Below are 9,482 nucleotides of genomic sequence, written 5' to 3' on the forward strand. Positions count from 1 at the left end.
TCAGTTGCCATATATGTAGGAGGATGTATGTTAAATAAACAGGACTCACAGGGTACAGTCAGGAAGCCAACTTTATTTTGGCCTGTTCCTGCCCCTCAATTTTTTTCTCTGCTGTCCCCAGGATGAAAATTAGGGCAGGGCCATGCCTCTTCTGACTACCTTTCTAGTTCCCACCCTGACTCAGTTCAGTAACGGATTATGTTCGGGTGTGTGCAATAACGCAGCCCTTCAAACTCTGTTTCAAGTGGAGACTCTCTTCCCCCTCCAGCTGGGGCCTGGAGCAGGGAGCGGGAGTACCCGGTGGGTTTCCTGCTTCCCACCTATGCTTCTGTCTGTCTGGCTGAGGAGTCTGACCCCTGGCGGGGACGGGAGGGGAGGAGAGGAGGGGGAGGAGGAGCAGGGAGATGTTGCTTGGTTAATCCTGTGGTTATCTGGCTGGGCCCGGTGGCTGTTTACACCTGATTCGTTACCTCTTGGCACAATTTTGTAGATACTTCCGAGAACACCCTCTGTCCTTGTCTTCGAGACTTTCTAAACTGCTGGTCCCTAAGACTCTTTCTCCTGTCCCCTAGCGCCTGAGCTATGCTTATTAGTTTGGTGGGGCAGCCAAAACAGACACCACAGACTGGGTGTCTTAAACAACAGAAAGTTCGCAGTCCGTGAGTTTGAGCCCCGCATCGGGCTCTGTGCTGACAGCTCAGAGCCTGGAGCCTGTTTCGGATTCTGTGTCTCCCTCTCTCTGACCCTCCCCCATTCATGCTCTGTCTCTCCCTGTCTCAAAAATAAATAAAAAACGTTAAAAAAATAAAAAAAAAAAAACAACAGAAAGTTCTGGGCGCAGGAAGTCGGAGATCAAGCTGTCGGCAGGCTTGGTTTCTTCTGAGGCCTCTCTTGTCGGTTTGGAGATGGCCATGTTCTTCCTGTTCTTCACGTGGTCTTCCCTTTGTGTCCAAATCTCTTCTTTTTATGAAGACACCAATCAGATTGGATTAGGGTCCACGCTAAAGGCCTCATTTTAACTCAATCACCTCTCTTAAAGCCTTGTCTCCAAATACACTTACATTCTGAGGTACCGGGAGTCTGGGGACACACAATCCAGCCACAACAGGTGCCATCAGCTTTTGTCCCTGGAGGAGCTTGCACTCCTCCTGGTGGCCCTCTCAGAGAGGATCTACACACCCCGTGAGGTCACCTGTTGCACACCTCTGGCTCATCAGAAATACCCAAAGCCGCCAGGCCCCCCCACTCCAGCTGGCCACCCCATCTCTCTTCACTTGGGGCTTCCAAAGCACGATGCCGACGCTGGACCTCAGAGACGCTCAAGCCCCAGGGATACGGTGCTTTCGAGATCGCTCTTGGGAGGTGGGAGGTGGGAGGTTGGGACTTGGAGCATACCTACTGCTCATTCCAAAATTCCTCCTCTGCGCTCCCACAGTTTCCTCCTCCAGCCCTCCTTGGCGGGCTGGGCATGGTCCAATAAGGGGGAAACTGGTTCCTTTAGTAAGTCCTGCATGACGGGCCACAGCTCCCTTGGAATGTGTCACCTAATGTGTCTTCAGCACAAAGTGAGACTAAAATAGCCTTCCCATCCTGCTACCCCTACGACATCTCATTTAATTTTCATGAAGAACCTTATGGGAAAGATAATAGGGTTCACATCTAGCTGAAGGAGGAGACTCTGGAGCTGAGAATGGTGCAGGAACTCCCCCAGGGTAGGCTCTTGAGCCAGTGGAGGGTGGGAAGCGGAGATCCGCTTCGACCTGCTTTACTGTCCCTTCCTTAGGCCTTCACCACCAGGCTTCTTAGAGCTTTTGACTGCTGGACTTTGTTCTGTGCTGGGAAGAATTTCCTTCTTAGCAGAATGTTACAAAGGTAAAAAAAAAAGGTAAAATCCCTGCCTGTGTTCCAGTTTGAATGCAGGGGCTGGTGCCAGGGACAGCAGCAGGCCCAGTGTGAGATGGGCTCCCTGTACCAAAGGGATCTGCTTGAACCCTCCACCCCTCCCCAGCATGACTTGATCCGTGGAGCAATGACATAGCACTGGAATATCTTTCTCTGTGCACCAAAGCAAAATTGCATTCTGAAATCTTATTTTTTTTAATTTTATTTTTTTAAATTCACATCCAAATTAGTTAGCATATAGTGCAACAGTGATTTCAGGAGTAGATTCCTTAATTCCCTTTACCCATTTGGCCCATGCCCCGTCCCACAACCCCTCCAGTAACCCTCAGTTTGTTCTCCCTATTTATGAGCCTCTTCTGTTTTGTCCCCCTCCCTGTTTTTATTCTTGCTTCCCTTCCCTTATGTTCATCTATTTTGTATCGTAAAGTCCTCATATGAGTGAAGTCATATGAGAGTCTGGGGCCCTGGGGACTGGATGGGGATGTGCCAGGGCTGCAGCTGACTTAGACCAGGAAAGAAAGAGGGAACAATATTTTTTTTTATCCGCTCAGCAATCATTTAGCGAACACTTATTACGCTTAAGGTTTTTTTGTGGGCACTCTTCCAGGAAGGCACGGGTCGTTGAATGGGCCCTGGAAAAAGTGAGGTCTGAGATTCTGTTTGGGTTCTCAGAGGAAGGTGAGGCACTGGAAGGAGAATGTTTCCGGTTGAGGGAAGGGAGGCTTGGAAAAGCATGATGTGATCGGCGACCTGCACTTGGTTTTGAATTATCAGGCATCAAGGGTAGGGGGTGCAGGAGTCAGGCCAGGGCAAAGGAGGAAGGTGGGAGCTGCCAGATTATTACTTGAGGCTGGACAGGGAAGCTGGACCCAGGTGGGGACACAGCAGGGCTTTAAGCAGAGAGGGAGACTTGAAAGGGGTTGCCTTTTAGAGACAGGGCTCTGATGGGGGCAGGATGGGGGCACACTGGAGCATTAGAGGTGTCAAGATCTAGGGAGTTGGGCAAGGGAGGACGAAGAGCTGGACCAAAGCCCTGGCACCTGGAATGTTCCTCTGGTTTCTGAGTTGGCCCACTTGCCATTCATTACCAAGGTGTGTGTGTGTGTGAAGAGGGCAGCTGGGCTAGGATTGGAGCTGGCTGAAGACGCTTTTTAGCAGGAGGAAGTAGAGCATGGAAGTTGTTCTTTCTTTCAACAAATAGGTACTCGGGGCCATGAGCTGAGAGCTGGGGAGAGGGAAGCAGAGGGGACACATTCCATTCCTCTCAGAGCTCACAGCCCAAGTGAAGGAACAATTCAAATGTAATGTAGCAGAAAGACTGTAAAAGGCAATTGGGGGAGGGCTGGGGAAATTTGGGTACTGGCCAAGCATTTGGCGACATCAGAGAATGATTCATTTCTAAAAGTGTGATTATGGTGTTGTATTTTAGGTGGGAGAATACTTCTCAGCTTTCTTCCTTTTTTGGAGGTGCAAGTTGAATTGTCTAGGGGTGAAAGTTCAAGATGTCCATAATTTACTTGGAAATAAAATAAGGACACAAACAAAGAGAGAGAAAATATGGTAAAATGTTACCAGTTGTTGTGAGTGTATGAGAGTTCATGGTACTGTTATACATGATTATTTCCTTGGCTTTTGGTTTTTTCGTGTGAAAACTTTCAAAATAAAAATTTAAAAATACAAAGTAGCAAGTGTGTTGATGGGGAGTAAGGGTGCTGGGGGAACACAAAAGAGGGCCCCTAATTGGAATTGGATGGGTGAGAAAAGCTTCCCAAAGAAAATAGCATCTAAGAGTGGAGAGATGGAACGGTTGATGGACAGGGGGATAGGGAAGCACTTTGGGGAGAATGTAAGAGGCAGCATGTGTGAATGCTTGGTAGCCGGTTTTGTTAGATGAACAACAAAAAAAGACATTCAATGTGACTGTAGAATGTGAGTCAAGGAGTTACCAAGAGGTGAGAAGGGAAGGTGTCATGAGGTGTGTGTGCATAAGTTTGGACTTTGAGCTGACATTAGCGTAAGCAGGGGGTGCATTTCAGAGAGGTGACGCTACCGTGTATTGAGCTGTTGGGTCTGGCAGCCATTGTTGGAAGCACTTCACCCGTCTTAGTTCACTTAATCCTCACTGACTTCCAGGCACCTAGAAATCAGCACCTCTATTTTACAGATTAAGACAAACTGAGGCCCAGAACAGCTAAGTAGCTGCTGAAGGTCACAAATATGGAAGATCCAGGATGGGAACCCAGGCAGCCTGGCTCCAGAGCATGCTTTCAACCCACTAGGCCACCCCACCTCTCAGGGCCAGGCTGTTCTCTGCAGAGAAAGAGTTGGAGGAGAGCAGGACTGGAGGCAGGGAGACCACTTAGGAGGCAGTTGCGCAAGCCCAGACGAGTGGCGAAGGTGACTTGCACTGATAGAGTAACCGTGGAGACGGAGGAAATGGACAGGACAGAGCTATTCGGGAGCGAAGTCGACAGGACTTGGTGATCAAACGGTTGTGTGCAGGGGGGGTCAAAGATGGCGTCCAGCCCACACCCCACCGAGAACCTGCCCCACTTTGGCATGACACCGGGGACCTGGTAAGAGTGGAGCTATCCTCTTCCCAGCACACGGAGAGGGTTAGCAGATCCTTAAGATCACCTCCATCTGTGAGGGGCAGCCTACTGGCCATCCGACTCACATTTCTCTTGTCCTGGCCTCTGCTAATTTTGTCACCTGCCACTGCTGTAATCTGTAGGTCATTCCCGGACCCTAAGTTTCCTGGCACAGTTAGGCCACAGCCCCTGGTAGCTTTCCTAAGTGCCTCCTAGCCCACCCAGCACAGCGTTGGCTGCGAATGACACAAGAAGGATGCCTGGGCTGTTTCACCAGGAGCCCTTGATCCTTGGGCCCCCTTCACAGGGCTCAGCTGGGACGACAAATTAAACAAATATTGAAAAACAATAAAAAGAAAAACACTTGGCCGTGTCCTTCTAATGCTTATTGATTTTTAAGATCTTCTCAGGCATGAAAACAAGATTCACCGCTGTCATCTTGCCATTGGATTCCTGTTAGTTGCAAGAGTGGCTTATCGATCAGGGTGGGGGTACCCAGCAGGGCCAGTATGGGCCCGTCCCCTGTCCAGGTCATCAACCCCAGAGACGGAGCTCAGCTGGGAGGGAATGGTACCCACTCCAAGTGAAGGGCATTATGGCCTGGGAGGGGCCTCATGGCATCTGGAAAGCCACTGAGGCCACTTTCGGGTTCATGCCAATCTCTGGGGGCCTTGTTGTTTTCTCTTGCAAAGGGCCCCAAGAATTCAAGGTTATTTTATATGTGTACGTCAAAAATGACACGACTACCGCATGAATTCATGCATAGAGAACACGGGTCTGCAGAGTAAAACATGAGCACTTCTGTAGATACTGCCCCCCATGTCTCTCTCCCGGGGAATTGCTCCTTTGACAGTAAATATTTATTTGGCCGCTGCTGTGTGTACGTCCAGTTCTAGGTGTTGGCAATACAGCAGCGCACAAAATGAAAAAATCCCTGCTCTCCCGGGAGCTTACGTTCCAGGGAACACTGTGAGGGGCTTTGGGTGCAGGCTTCCTGTCTACGTCTGTGTCTTACCTGTGCCCCGAGTTCATGTTGTGCACATGATTCTGTGAGTGGCTTCTTCACCAACAGTGTGCCTTGCAGCCCATTCCATGTTAGCCTAAATGGACCTGCCTCATCTTTGATAGCTATTTAATGGTCTTCTGCAGGATAATCCTTTGCAGATAGGCACACGGGTTGTTCTAATATTTTTTGCCAATAGGGCTGCAGCAAACCTTCTTCCGCATATGCTGTTGTAGACGTGAGAGTCTGTGCACGTACTGTGTAACCACTGGCAAGTTAATGAACCTCTCTGTGCCTCCGTTTCTTCATGTATAAACCGAAGGTAATAACAGTGCCTCCCTCTGTTCATGAAGGAGATGCAAACCACAGAGAGGTGCCATTTCACTCCCGCCAGGATGTCTATAATCAAAAAGACAGATAATAGCGAGTGTTGACGGGAGAAGATAGGAAGAAATTGGAACCTTTGTGTACTGCGGATGGGAATGTAAAATGGTGCAGCCGCTTTGGGAAAAAGTTTGGCAGCTCCGAGAAGGTAAAGCAGACAATTACACTGTAGGACCCCAACAATTCTACTGTAATGCAGATACACACATGGCCACACAAAAAGTTGCATGCAAGTATTCATAGCAGCCAAAAGGTAGAAACAACCCAAATTCCCACTAACTGATGAATGGATAGACAAGATGTGATATATCTATGCATTGAATGTTATTTGGCATTAAAAAGACATGAAATGCAACATGAGCGAGTCTTGAAAGCATGCTAACTGAAGGAAGCCAGTTACAAAAGAGCACATTGTATATTTCACTGATAGGAAATGTCCAGAAGAGGCTTATGTACAGAGATGGAAAGTAGTCTGATGGTTGCCAGGGGGCTGAGGGGTTGAGGCAATGGAGAATGACTCCTAACAGGTACAGGGTTTCTTTTTGGAGTGATGAAAATGTTCTAAAATTATAATAATGGCTGCACAACTCTATGAATATGCTAAAAAGTATTAAACTGTACGTTTTATTTTATGTTTATTTTTGAGAGACACAGAGAGAGAGAGAGCGCGTGCGCATGAGTAGGGGAGGGGCAGAGAGAGAGAGAGAGAGAGAGAGAGAGAGGGAGACACAGAATCTGAAACAGGCTCCAGGCTCTGAGCGGTCAGCATAGAGCCGAGGCGGGACTCAAACTCGGGAATGGCAAGATTGTGACCTAGGCCTAAATCAGACGCTTAACCGACTGAGCCACCCAGGCATCCCTGAACGGTACATTTTAAGTGGGTAAATTGTATGGCATATGAATCGTATCTCAATAGAGCTGTTATTTAAAAATAATGACAATAATAATACCTCCCTTGTAGCTTGTAAGGATGAACTGAGACGGCGTAAGAATGCGTAGAACGGTACCTGGCATCCGGAAGCTCTAAGGGTCCACCCTTCTGTTGTTGCTTCTGGAGAATGGGTTCCCAGAAACAGAACTGTTGAGCATTTTTTTAATTTTAATTTTTTAGTTTTCCAAGATTGCAAAGTTGCCCTCTTCAAAGCTGTCTTCACCCATCCACTCTCAGAAGCAGTGTGAGAGTGCCCGTTTTTCTCTTTTCTTCTTCTTTTCAAAGAAGCCACCACCGGAGGCGGGGGGGGGGGGGGGGGGAAGGGCTGGAAGAATACATATCAGTTTTAACTCTGGTTTTCTTCAGGTGTTGGGATCATGTGTGGATTTTCTTTTCTTTTCCTATACTGTTTGTCTGAATTTTCTCATATTTTCAAAAACAGAACATGAAAATGGCATGATTTCCTTCTTTTCATGGCTGAGTAATATTCCACTGATTTATATCCCACATCTTCTTTATCCCCTCGTCTACAGATGGACACAAGGGTTGTTTCCACATCTTGGCTATTGTAAATAATGCTGCAATGAACATAGGGGCACGTATATTTTTTCGAACTAGTGTTTTTGTTTTCTTTGGGTAAATATCGAGTAGTGGAATTCTGAGTCATATGTTAATTCTTTTTTTAAGTTTTTGAGGAACCTCCAGACTGTCTTCCACAGTGGCTGCACCAGTTCGCAATCCCACCAATAGTGCATGAGTGCCCCCCTTTCTCCACATCCTCACCAACATTTGTTGTTTCTTGTGTTTTTTATTTTAGCCGTTCTGACAGGCGTTAAGTGAGATCTCACTGTGGTTTTAATTTGCGTTTACCTGATGATTTGTGATCTTTTCATGGATGGACCTAAGGGGATATATCATGCTAAGTGAAATAAATCAATCAGAAAAAGACAAATAGCATATGATTTCACTCATGTGGAAGTTAAGAAAGAAAACAAATGAACAAGTAAATATTAAAAAAGGCAAAAAAAACCCAGACTCTTAAATACATAGGACAAATTTGTGGTTGCCAGAGGGACAGTGGATATGGGGATGTGTGAAATAAATAAAGGATATTAAGAGTGCACTTACCATGATGAGCACTGAGAAATGTACAAAATTGTGGAATCATTATATTGTACACCTGTAAAATATAACACTGTGTGTTAATTATACACGAATAAATATTTGTGTTGAGTTTTTATTTTTAAGTAATCTCTACACTCAATGTGGGGCTCGAACCCACAACCCCAAGATCAAGACTTGCATGGTCTACCAACGGAGCCAAGCAGGAGCCCCCAAAAATATTTTTTATTATATATATATATATATATATATATATATATATATAATTTTAGAGAGACAGAGTGCGAGTGGCAAAGAGAGGCAAAAAGAGAGAGAGAGATTATCTTAAGCAGTCTCCACGCTCAGCATGGAGCCCAATGCAGGGCTCAAACCTAAGAACCATGAGATCATGGCCTGAGCCCAAATCAAGAGTTGGACGTTTAACTGACTGAGCCACCAGGCTCCACAAAAAATATTTTTTAATTTAAAAATCCGGAACAGGTAATAATTATAAAACATTTTTAAAGTAAAAGTATGTTCTATCTCCCTTTCAGCCTCAGACTTTTGCCCTTTGCAGGCTTTAGTGGTTAAGATGGGAGACCTTATACTCATCCACCCTAAAAAGACACAGCTCCTTCCCATTGGGAAGGTTTTGTTGCAACAGCCAGAGGACAGTAACACAGGGAAGTATAGAAATGGCAGTGATTAGCCAAGGCCTGCGCTTTCTCGGTTGATGGTACAAAAAAAAACATACCTGTGGGTCATTTGCACCCTTACCAGACACTGGACACCAAAGTTTGCAAATACCTCATATGCCTTGTCATTGAACCCTCACAAAGATCCTATGGCATCGGGACCGTTGCAAAAAAAGGAGTTAGAGAAATTAAGCGATTGCCCAAATGCACTGCTAGTAAATGGTAGATATGGGGAAAGATGCCTTTAGTAGTGAGTTAAGTGAGTCACACACCTGGATCTTTTATTACCTCATTTAGAAGTAAGGATGCCTTTTTAATTTATTTGAACTTGTATAGACAGAAAAATGAATAGCTAAATAAAGGCCTAAGTTAAAACTTGTTTTTAACTAAAAAAAAAAAAAACAATTAAAAAAATAATAAAAGTAAGGATGCAGTTAAGGCAACCTTCAGGGGAGGCAGGTTCAGTAGTCTGGTGATGTCCTTAGGACACCTGTCCTTTCCAAGTCTCTCTCTGCCATCTTCCTGTTGTTTTCATCTTCAGGGAGAAATAGGGCAGTAGGAGGAATATCTAGACAGAGCAGGGTTCAGAGAGAGAGAGAGAGAGAGAGAGTCAGTTTCTTTTTGGGGCTTTCTTCTTAGAGTGAAGTAACTTTTTCCAGAAGCCCATCCCCACTCCTTCCAGCAAGCTTTTCCCACAGGAACAATCTGTCTCATAAGCTGACCCTAGGTCACTTATCTGTCCCTGAGCCAAGCACGGCCAAAGGGAATGGAATTACCTCTTGACCAATTTGGCCTATCCCCCGGAGTTTGTGTCGGGTGGGTCATTGTTCCTTGAGGAAGGGAGGCCCCTGAGCAAAATTAGGAGTGTGTTTGGA

Source organism: Panthera tigris, chromosome D1 (assembly GCF_018350195.1).
Source record: "Panthera tigris isolate Pti1 chromosome D1, P.tigris_Pti1_mat1.1, whole genome shotgun sequence".
Taxonomy (NCBI): Eukaryota; Metazoa; Chordata; class Mammalia; order Carnivora; family Felidae; genus Panthera; species Panthera tigris.